The 12557-nt window shown below is 37.6% G+C and overlaps 1 protein-coding gene and 1 long non-coding RNA gene across 6 annotated transcripts in view; one reads left to right on the plus strand and one right to left on the minus strand.

Moving 5' to 3' along the window:
* The window catches only part of LOC108531008 (uncharacterized), a 33582-nt gene extending 30050 nt beyond the window's left edge, over positions 1-3532 (plus strand). The window contains exon 3 of the long non-coding RNA XR_001886038.1: positions 3316-3532. This is a non-coding gene — a long non-coding RNA (uncharacterized LOC108531008). The remainder of the gene's footprint in view (positions 1-3315) is intronic.
* Positions 1-12557, minus strand: part of PDE4D (phosphodiesterase 4D) — a 640379-nt gene that overhangs the window by 89817 nt on the left and 538005 nt on the right. The window lies entirely within an intron of this gene.

Here is a 12557-nt window from a genome sequence, read left to right on the forward strand (position 1 = left end):
GCAGTATTGGGGTGGGAGTTACCCGATTTTCCAGGTGTTGTGTGTCTCAGTTCCCCTGGCTAGGAAAACGGATTCCCTTCCCCCTTGCGCTTCCAGGTGAGGCGATGCCTCGCCCTGCTTCAGCTCTCGCTGGTCAGGCTGCAGCAGCTGACCAGCACTGATTGTCCGGCACTCCCTAGTGAGATGACCCCAGTACCTCAGTTGAAAATGCAGAAATCACCGGTCTTCTGTGTCGCTCATGCTGGGAGTTGGAGACTGGAGCTGTTCCTGTTCGGCCATCTTAGAAAAGCACTAATGTACCACCACTTCTATTTTGAATCTCTCTATTTACTGCTGAATAAAATCTCAACTAGTGAAAACACCAATAACAAAAAATTCATATTCACTCATGATATAGGACTATACCGTAGTCTTTTTTGTGTCATATATCTGTTCATTCACCATTTTTGCTTTGATGTTCAATAAACATCTCAAATTTAATATATTTATAAAAATTTTTAAATTTTGAATTCAGGAGTACATGTGCAGGTTAGTCATATAGGTAAATTGCATGTCATGGAGTGCTGGTGTACAGATTATTCCACACCGAGGTAATAAGCACAGTACCCGTATAGCTTAGTCTTAAGAAGTAGTATGTTTACATAGACCAGACTGAGATTTGGATGTTGGATGACTTTCTTCCAGCTTACTCTGATTTGAATATATTGTGTGGTAGTAGATGACTAAACCACTTGCTCCAAAACTATCTGACAATGCTTTTTAGAAAATGTGCCAAACAAAACTACAAGAATCACCCTGGAGCTTTCCTGAGGCTTCAGATATTTGTCTTCCCTGCCCTACTTGGAAATCATTCCGGCCTGGAAGACCCTGTGATGAACCAAAAAATGGTCTCCCTACCATGAAGAATAATACTGTTTCCATTGCTGGGAGGCTCTCCTTCCCGCAGACACTCTCCCTCTCTCATTAGACACTTGAATGATAAGGATGTTCATATATTTATTTGTGTTTCTATCATTTAGACAGTTGAATGTTATGAATGTTCATATATTTCTTCTTATTCAATAGTTTCACAAGAACACTACTCTTGTAAAGTCATTAAAAACTGGAGGGCCTTTTCATAATTATTTATTTCCATGATTTGTCATCTAAAGTCAATGTTCTCTCCTCCTGTCAATCTAATAGCTTTAAAGCTAAGTTCTGGTGGGTCCAAGACATGCCTGAAAGGTTTATCAAATGACATACTGCAGTCATATGGTCGGAGCACAAACAAACACTTCTGAATGTACAATATTTTAAAGCAAAACAGTTTATGTGTAAGCTCTACGATGTTACAGACCATGGCTTTCTTATTTATTACCAAATCCCCAGCTCCTAGAACAGTGCCCCTCAATATAAATCTGTCAAATGAATAAATGAAGAGTTTGCCTGCAGTAGCAAACTTGTTATTTGCACACACTTGAGGCCCACCTCTATGTAGACATTGTCAATGAGTCAGCTTTGTGGATGTCTTTGCAGGACTATCTGTATAACATCCACCATAGTTACCAGGGAACCCGATTTTCATAAATTACTCCAGCATCACACCCCCTTTTACAGAGATTCTTCCTGTCCATTCTAATCCCTGACACATTGTCATCCTCACTCGGATTCCCTGATGCATAGAAATACTGTTTTGTTTTGTTTTGTTTTTTGAGACGGAGTCTCGCTCTGTCGCCCAGGCTGGAGTGCAGTGGCCGGATCTCAACTCACTGCAAGCTCCGCCTCCGGGTTTACGCCATTCGCCTGCCTCAGCCTCCCAAGTAGCTGGGACTACAGATGCCCGCCACCTCGCCCGGCTAGTTTTTTGTATTTTTTAGTAGAGACGGGGTTTCACCGGGTTAGCCAGGATGGTCTCGATCTCCTGACCTCGTGATCCGCCCGTCTCGGCCTCCCAAAGTGCTGGGATTACAGGCTTGAGCCACCGCGCCCGGCCAGAAATACTGTTAAATATACTTGGGTAGACAGGGATAGGCATGCCCAAACTCAACTCCTTTTCGGAAAAAATATTGCAACTTTCAGAAATGTGTTAGCTATCTGCACAGATTATGAAACATAAATATCAATTATCTGTTCACAGCAGTGAAAGCCTGCATATTTTTTTTTTAAGATAGCAAGTATAAAATGGCTATAAGTACCATATTGAGTAGATACCTACCACTACCTATTTCAGTGAAGGGATGGTTGTGTTGCAGGGTCAGAATCATTACTCACTGGTTGACACTCCCTCCAGGACTAAAGGCAGAATCACCAGTGTCCACTCTACTTCTCCACTGCTTACTGTTAAGGAGCAGGGCAATGGCATTATCTAAGTAGGAACTACTTCAATCTTTCAAAACCTGGAATTTGCTGATCACAAGAAGAAAAACAGTATAAAAATACAGAAAGACAAGATTCTCTGGCTGTCCTAATGAATGCTAGCTAGTTATAATAGCATGGATAACACACATAACCAAACATATAAGATCTATTAATTAAGGGGAATCTCTATGTATATTAACTCATCTATTTTCTCTAAAACCAGTATTTAGTTATCTCCTATACATTGGCATATTGTCTATATTTGTAAAATTCAAAATGTTAGTGATGTGACTTTTTTCCCTCAGACATCTGAGCTATCCCTCAACTAATAGTTGAGCTGTTCTTCTATAGCTCACTATCTGAGTTAGAACTTGGAACTAAAAAGGTATAAATAAGTCATGCTATAAAATTCAAAGGCAATCAGATGTTTGAGACTATAGCTATACAGAAAAGTGTCCTTGTTTTGGGGAGGAATACATAGAGGAGTTTAGGGATGGAGGGCCATGATGTGTGCAGTTTTCTCTCAGGTGGTTCAGAGAAAAAAAAACAATGTGTGTGTATGTGTATGTGTGTGTATGTGCACATAGAGTGATACTGCAAACGAGGTGGAATGTTTACAATGAGTGAATGCATGTGGGGTTTTTGTGCACTACCCATAAAGCTTTCCAGTGTGTCTGAAATAACTTCCAAATAAAACTTTTTAAAAAAGCAATCAGAACAGTGGCAATTAATAAGTCAATTATTTCATATTTGAGCTGTCTTTCCTGCCACCCCTACCCCCTATAACACTACATACATACATAGACTCACATAAGTGACACTCACTGTACTTTTTTGCCTATGTAATGAGTGTTGGCGAAGTATGTGAGTGGGAAATTCAGCCTTCTGCATTCAAGATCTAAGTAATTCTAAGAGACCTTTTAGATAATGATTTCAGACAACAATTTTGAGGTTATAATGTGATGTCATTTCTTATAGACAGAACTGCCCTTTTGTCCTCTGAGATTTGATTGAAACTGGCCCATGGAGTACAACCACCTGGGAACACATCCTTGAGAAAGACAGTTGAGGCTTATTGCCTAAACCACAGGCTACTGAAAACTTGGCCAAAGGCGACTACTCTAGACTGGTGACTTCAAAAGTGCTGATGAATACAGTGAACCGTGAAAGATGCATGATTTGTTTTGAACATTTTACCATGATTGATGACCCAGATTTGGCAAGTTAGTTCACTCCCAGTGGAGATGAAAGTTTCACTGCCTTCTTTCTTTCAACATTCTTGTTGAGACAGATTTCACTTTTATTGGCCAATGTACTAACAAATCACTTGCATTTGCAGCATAATGAATTCATTAGCAACACTGTGGATCAATCCTGTACATAATATTCCTGAGTCAACATTAACTCTTAATTAAATTTCCATAGTATAATGCCTCTGGAAATTTTCCTTCAGGCTACTAAACTTCAAGCCAACAGTCTAAGTGTTAATCAGTAATCATGTTAGTAACTTTTTGAGATGGGTCAGGGCCAGGGCCAGAGTCAGTGATCCATCATGAATGGCAGGTTTAAAAATGAATATATGTGATCAAAAATACCCATAAATTGACTCAAAGCATTCTATCCTTCAGGTTATTCTAACACTCAGTGTATCAGCCTTCTGAGCAAGCCAATTTTTTATTGCCTTAAAAGTCTAAAAGAAAAGATAAAACAGAGATAATCAGTTTTGTTTGGCAATGGCAGGGGTGTGGGAAATGAAAAAGAAGAAAGTTAAAGATGAGTGAAAATAGGATAGTCTTGGCACTTTAGTATGAAACTGAAGTACTTATTTAAACTGATGAATATTGTACAGAAATATACAAAGAGCAGCGAGGGGCTAAGAACCTAATTCCAAGGTAACTACAAGGAAAAGATTTATTGATCTGGATCGTGCCAAAATTCAAGAGTTTGACTGTTATTGTTGCTGTTGTTATTAAGTTTTAAAAAATGAGAAAAAACCATAAGTTTTTCTATTGTACTTACCAGGAAAGGGAGAAGGAGGGGACATGGAGGGGCAGAGGGAAAGAGAGAGACAAAGACACTGACAAAGTCTGGAAAGAGATACAAATTCAGATTTAAGATCCCAAAATATGCTACATTTCTGCCCCCTTCAAAATATTAAACTTTGCTAAAATACACTGGAATTTTTTTTATTGTTTATTTTTTAAATCAACTAGCAGGTCAGTTAGCCAAGATGACATTCTCATCCTTGGTACTCTTTCAGGTGAGCTCTGTGAGCTCCCATCAGAAAGTGCTAGCCAACCAAGCTCTCACTGGGCCACTTTGTGCTCAGTAGACTGCATAGTCTCCTAAAATAAACCACGCAGCCCTGATGCTGGTCCTGCCAAAGTGTGGTTTGCTGTCATGTCCTATAGGCTACCCGTTTCCCAGTGATTTATCATAATAAACCAAATGGGAATGAAATACCCAGAAATATGCCATAAATCTACTAGTGGTGAATTTTCAATATTCTGCACACCATGCTGATTTGTTAATTCAGTTGGATCTCTATTAATCCTCTCTAAAATGTCATTAAATCATCTGTTTTGACTTGTTAATCAAACAACTTTAAAAAATGTATTTAGAGTATAAGTAACCCTTGAATTAATGCATCCATAAGTAATAATCCCCTCTCCAACTTTAGATTTATTTTTAAGCTCTAGCTTTTTTTCTACCATTCCAACAAATAGCCTGACTTCCAAAAGTAAGAATCACTTCAGTTGTAGAAATGTCCAGAGGGTGCCCTACTTTCAAAACAGGAAGCAAATTGATCCAGCAGTCCCACTTCTTGGTATATAGCCAAAATAACTGAAATTTGGATCTTGAAGAGATATTTTCACTGCAGCATATTCGTAATAGCTAAGATACAGAAGCAACCTAAATGTCCATCAACAGATGAATGGACAAAGGAAATGTGGTATATACATACAATGAAATATTATTCAGCCCTAAAAAAGGAAGGAAATCCTGTCATTTACAACAAGTTGGATGGAACTGGAGGACATCATGCTAAGTGGAATAAACCAGACACAGAAAGACAAATACTGCATGTCTCACTTACATGTATAATCCAAAATGGTCAAACTGATGAAACTATAAAGTAGAATGGTGGTTGCCAGGAGCTGGGGGAAGATGGAAATTGGTAGATGTGGTCAAGGGTTACAAAGTTTTAGTCTTGCAAAATAAGTTCTGGAGAGCTGCTGTATAACATTAAGTATACAATCAACAATACTATATTGTATACTTAGAAATTTGGTAAAAGGGTGGATGTTATATTAAGTGTTCTTACCATGAAAGGAAAACAAAACAAAACCAAAAAGGTGGGTGGAAACTTTTGGAGGCAATAAGTAAGTTTATGACATTGATTGTAATGGTGGTTTTAGGGTGTATACCTATCTCCAAACATCTTGCAGAATAAACATCTTAAATCTAAAGTTTCCTTGGGAAAGAAGATGAGAAAATAATTGTCAAGAGACTGTACACCAATAAAATAGTCAAGGAGTACAGTGAAAACTTAGGAATCCCGTTTCTTCCTTTGACTCACACTGTTTGATCATATCATTCAAGTCAGCATTTGGAAGTTATTGAGACATTTCAACATAAGATTGTCCTTATGATCTATGATTTGGGACTCTCTTATAAGAAAGTCCATTTTATACCAATTTGTTTTGTTCCTTGGTAACTAGACCTTTTTTAATTGGATCTAAGAATTAATATTCTTATCTCATAAAGAAGACCAAAAGGATCCAAGTAGATGGAGTTCAAAGGTAGTCCCCATTAAAGCATTTTACCTTAAGCAAAGATGTCCCAATTTTCGTGCTTGTTTTCAGATGCTGTTCTAAAAAAAAAAAAAAATGTACCTTATTCCTTCTACTAAAAGAAAACCTATCAATTCATTGATTCATTGAACAAATACTCATTGAACATGTAGTATGTACTAAACACTGAGTAAGATTCCAGATATGCAAAGAGGAATAAGTAAATCCCTGCCCTTAAGAAAACTCACAGTCTGGTCAAGCTAACAAACAATTCTAGAGCAACTGTGTGACAAGGGCTCTGACAGCACATGCAGGAATGCAGAGACAGGCACCCTTGGTCTTGGAGGGGCTTCCCAGAGTGGGTGATTTTTGATGTGTCACAAAAGGAGGAGCTATTAGGGCACAGAGAAGAGCAAGAGTGAAGTGCAGAAAGGAGTGAATAGATGGGGAGGGGACCCAGGCAAAGAGAATGACATAGGCAAAGGTGCAATGTCATGGGAAGTACATTTGGAAGCCTGTCCACCATTTGTTACAGCAGAGAGTGCATGTGTGGGTGGAGATGAGGCTGCAGAGATGGGCTGGAGAGGATTATGAGAGATGAATGACTAGCAAAGGAGGTTGGTCATGTCCTTATGTGGTGAGGGACCATAGAAAGATTTTTATTTGTATGACATGGTTTCTTCTTCATTCTATGGCAAATAGCAGATACTATGGTCTGAATGTTTCTGTCCCTCCCCACATTCATATGAGGTGAAATCTCATCACCAACGTGATGGTATTAGGAGGTGGGGCCTTTGGGAGATAATTAGGTCATGAGGGCACAGCCCTCATAAGGGGATTAGTGGCTTATAAAGGAGGCCCAAGAGAGCTGCCTTGCCCCTTCCACCATGTGAGGACAAAGCCAGAGGCACTATGATCCAGGAAATGAGCCCTCACCAGATACCGAGTCTACCAGTGTCTTGACCTTGGACATTCTAGTCTCCAGAACTGTGAGAAATAAATTTCTGTTGTTTATCAGCTGCCCAGAATGATTTTTTATTTCATTCATTCATTCATTCATTCATTCATTCATTCATTCATTCTTTTTGAGACAGAGGTTTGCTCTGTCACTCAGGCTGGATTTCAGTGGCATGATCTCAGATCACTGCAACCTCTCCTTCCCAAGTGCAAGTGATTTTAGTGCCTCAGCCTCCTGAGTTGCTGGGATTACAGGTGCTTGTGACCACACCTGGCTGATTTTTGTATTTTTAGTAGAGATTGGGTTTCATCATGTTACCCAGGCTCGTCTGAAACTCCTGACCTCAAGTGATCTGCCCACCTCAGCCTCCCAAAGTGCTGGCATTACAGGCATGAGCCACTGTGCCTAACTATGATATTTTGTTACAGCAGCTTGAATGGACTAAGACAGAAGAAAAAAATAGGTCTTCCTGGAGAGTGAGCTGAAAGAAAATAGCTGTAGGTTTCTAAAGAGAGAAAAAGATACATGTTTGACAGTATGTTTCAATTAGTACTTGTTTTGAAATGCAGTAAGTTATCGTATACCTTATTCCATTTCTAATCTATATGATGGCATTTAAATATTGATTAGGTTTCTGATACAATTTTTGGAGTCTGAATGTCACTGCATGGATGAATAAACCAAACAGATTGGATTCATATGGGTTTGCCAAATGACAAAGTTTTTTCCACGTAAGATTAGAGGAAAAACTGATTTCACTCAACTTCCTGCCTTATTTGTATTAGAACTAAAGTCAGTGCTGTTATCCCTTTGCATGTTCTTTTGTATTTAAAATCTGATACAGAATTGTGCTGTTACAGAAGAAATAAATTAATGCATTCTGTCCTCTTATTTCTCATGAGTTTTCATTTAAAACAAAACAAAAGGACATGGATTTTCTTTATTTCTAGACTTTATAAACTTTTAGTTATTAAATAAACACATGTTAATTTAGTAGGTAAAATATTGCATATATTAAAAGATACTTGGAGACTCTTATGTTGTCAGTTTTTCATGACTCAAAATTTATGAAAACCATCTAAGACTATCAAAATGAAGTTCAACTGTAGACCTTGAATTGACAAAACATGAACCACATTGACTTGAGGTCCAGGGCTTAAAACTGCCTATTTGAGCTCTACGTTAAAAAGCATGTGTGAAATGCAAAGTCTGACATCTGTACAGCGGACTATTGTGAAGTCTCAGTATCATTGTTCATAAGTAAAGCTTGCCCCTAAGCCATATGATAAGCATTCCCGGAGGATACAGATTTCATTTGATTTAACATGATTGTTGATATTGGTAGTGTATTTCACATGAACTTATGAAATCAATGTCTATACAGACAATTTAGACACTAAAACTTTTTAAAGTATTGTTTTGTTAGGGGCTAGATCTGAATTTTTTATTCATTTGTTCTTTTGTTCACTCATTTGTTAGTTCAGTTATTTACTCAAAAATGTATATTGAGCAATTTCTACATGGCGGACACTGACAGATGCTGGATTCAGTGATGCGCAAAGCATTCGTGGTTTCTATGCCCAAGGATCTTATCCTGTGGAGTGTAGAGTCAAACAAAGAATGTCAACAACAAATGAAATTTTAATCTTTTAAGTTATATGCAAAATGTAACCCCTCCAAAAAAGACAATTTATTTCCCACTAAGGAATGAAGACAGCCCACTGAGGAAGATAAACATGTAAGCAAATGTAAAGCAAAATAATCAATAGGTAATGCAGTTTTTGAAAAAGAAGGGGCTTTAGGCAGGAAGTCCTGGGTTTGGATTTGGGTTTCAAATCTAGCTATGTACTCTTGGGCCACATACCCAAGTCTTCTAAGCCTCAGTTTCCTCTTCTTTAAAGTTAGCCTAAAACTACCTCGCTCATCTAATGGTGTGAGAATTAGGTAAACAGCCAGGTAGCTTATCAAATTGTAATTATTATAATTGTTATTTTCTTGAGTCATGAAAGTTTTCACACTGAAGGGAACATTTCAACTTGACCTGGAAGAGTAAGTAGTTTATCAGGAAGAAAGAATTTGTTAGGGTATTCCAAAGAGAAGGAACAAAATGTGCAAATTCAAGTAGTCAGAATCAAAACGGTTTCTTAAAGGAATGGCAAATAGATCAGTGCAGTTGGAGCATAATGTTATCTCAATAATCTGTTAGACCTTTTCTTTAACTGATAAAATAAAGCAAGCATTCCAAAAATCAATTTAAATCCGTCTTCCTCCTTACACCTCTCCATTCCCCGTACTGTGGAAACACAGTTCTACCTCTTTTACAATGAGTTTTCAGTGTTAAGAGACTTGGTTCATCAAGATTAGCAAACTTCGCAGCATTAAACAAAAGAGAAAGACAACTTTACAGCAAATATGTTCCATGTGAAAGCATCTCCAGCAGGTTCAGAAGATGCAATGAAGAGACTAAAACTTGATATAGGGATATTTCGGTGGTGCTCGTACCAGCATCCTAACATTTTGTTCTACCTTAGTAAAATCTATCCCTTATTACTCACCCTATCTGTAGACTCTTTTATGGAACAAGAAGCTTTTTTTTTTTTTTTTTTTTTTTTTTCATCCAGTGGGGGGAAGCCCTCTTCTTCCCTGGGTGATTCCTGAGCCACCAGGAAAACAGCAGTCACAGTCAACACAGCTAGTACTTGCAGGAAACCTCTCTTCTATGATGCTCCAAATGACTCACAGTTCCAGATGGCCTTGTCAGCCTTTATCCACATTCCACTCTTGGCACCATTAACCTGGTCTAGTGTGGTTGCAAAAAATAACTTTCCTTGTTATGAGGACCAGTGTTTTGAAAATTAAAATGTTATAAAATTAAAATGTTTATATTTGGAAATTATTTCCAAATATAAAAGGAGCCTGTTTTCATTATAGATTATTTGGAAAAAATGCAGAGGGGTGCAAAAGAAAATGGAAACAAGCCATCTTTTCCCCCATAATTCTGCCACTCAGAGGTAACTATTGTGAACACTTTGATGTATTTATTTCGAGTATTTTTAGAAAGTAGATCACTATAAGCGATTTCTGAAGCAGAATTACCAAGTCAGAAGGATAAACATTTTTATGTCTCTTAATGTGTATTGCCAGATAAATTTTAAGAAATATTACAGCAATTTCTACTTTTAGAAGTACTGCTTGAGAGTGATGTTACATGGTATTCTCACTAACATGTATACAATGTTATAAATATGTCAAAAAATAAAACTTTGCAACTATGTTATCTCCTTGTTTCAATTTGAACTTATTACAAGAGTGATCAATTTTAAATTTAAATGTTATTTTAGCAAAGTTACAGATGCAAATAGTTTAAAGAACTGAGTAGTACCACAAGGATTAAAAAAATAAATCTCCTGCACTGCATCGCCCACCCACAATACATACATATATCTTCCACTCCCCAGAGGGTACCCATTTTCAGATATTTTAGCTGATTCATTTGCTATACTCCACTCTCTCTCTAAATGATATAACTTTATGGTTACTTCTTTTTGTTTTTGAGATGGAGTTTCACTCTGTCGCCCAGGCTGGAGTGCGGTGGCACGAACTCGGCTCACTGCAACCTCTGCCTCCTGGCTTCAAGCGATTCTCCTCCCTCAGTCTCCTAAGTAGCTGGGACTACAGGTGTGTGCCACCATGCCCAGCTAATTTTTTTTTTTTTGTATTTTTTTAGTAGAGACCAGGTTTCACCATATTGACCAGGCTAGTGTCAAACTCCTGACCTCCTGATCCGCTTGCCTCAGCCTCCCAAAGTGCTAGAATTACAGACGTGAGCCACCACGCTCGGCCTATGGTTACTTCTTAATAGTTCATGTTTTGGGTGTTGCTTATTGATACTTCATAGTGGAAGATAAGGATTTACCTTTGCAACACTTCACACTTCTCATCCCCCATCCTTCTAGTATATTATAGTTTTACTTAGATTGATAGTCATTGTGTTTCCATGAGCAGAACCAAAGAAAAACTATAAGCAGCTAAACTATGTAACATACTCTGATTACCTTTTGTTTTCCTTGTTGAAAATTCTTGTCTTTTGTTAGTTCCTTTGTCCATATATACCTATCGCTAATTCAATCCAGACTTTCCCCATATTGCAAAAATCTAAGTATGGCTCAAACACACCAAGAATTTTATTAAATTCATCTTCTTGAAGGAATCTCACCCAGAGGCCTCTTTGATCTGGATTGGTTATTCTCTATGTCTTTTGCTCAGCTGTCACTTTGGGATGTTCTTTCATTACTATCTCAAGGTTAATGCTTTTAGAGTTTATTCCCTTGTTTTTGTGAGCATATTTTCCAGTAGCTTCCTGAGTCAGTATGCATCAGAGATACACTTTTTAAAGGCTCACACCTCTGAAATAATCTTTATTCCATGCTCCCTCTTGATCAATAGTTTGGCTGAGTATAGAATTCTTGATTGAGAATCATTTTCCTTCAGAATTTAAAAGGTACTATTTCATTATTTTCTAGGTTTCAAAATGAATCTTAAGAACTCTGATGCCCTTTTGATTTTTTATCATTCTATATGATATGATAATGATCCTTAGAATAAGTCACAAGTCTCTTTTTTAATACTTTATATTATGGTAAATGCTCCAATTAATGAGTTCTGGAAATTTTTCTTCAATTTTGTCCTCCTGCAGTTTTCTGTTTTTTTCTATAATTTCTGATTTTAGATGTTAGATTTCCTGAACTGGTCCTCTGATTTCCCACTTTTTCTTCTGTATTTTCTACCTTTTTTATTTTTGCTCTACTTCCATAGAGATGTCCTCAATTTACCTTTCAACCCTTCTACTGAGTTTTAACTTATTCTATCATATTTTACTTTCCAAGAGCTCGTTTCCTATTCTCTGAGTGTTTTTTTTTCCATAGCATCTGCTTTTGTTTCATGGAAGCAATGTTAACAATATTTTTGAATACAGTATCAAGTGTATCTGTTCTCTCTCTGATGATACTTTATAAGTTATCTTCTTCCTTCCTGTAAATCTGTTTTTTTTTTTTTTTTTTTTTTTTTTTTTTTTTTTTTTTTTTTTTTTTTTTTTTTTTTTTTTTGAGATGGAGTCTCACTCTGTCACCCAGGCTGGAGTGCAGTGGGACCATGTTGACTCACTGCAACCTCCATCTCCTGGGTTCAAGCAATTCTCCTGCTTCAGCCTCCTGAGTAGCTGGGATTACAGGTGCCCACTACCATGCCCGGCTAATTTTTTTAATATTTTTAGTAGAGATGGGGTTTCACCATGTTGGCCAAGCTGGTCTTGAACTCCTGACCTCAAGTGATCTACTCGCCTCGGCCTCCCAAAGTGCTGGGATCACAGGCATGAGCCACCGCAGCTGGCCAACATCTGTACTTCTTTAAAGTTGGTCTTTTTCCATTTGTTTTGGTTTCTATCCTTCGTTTACTTTTTCTAAGTATTT

Source organism: Rhinopithecus bieti, unplaced genomic scaffold, assembly GCF_001698545.2.
Source record: "Rhinopithecus bieti isolate Rb0 unplaced genomic scaffold, ASM169854v2 scaffold_6513, whole genome shotgun sequence".
Classification (NCBI taxonomy): Eukaryota; Metazoa; Chordata; class Mammalia; order Primates; family Cercopithecidae; genus Rhinopithecus; species Rhinopithecus bieti.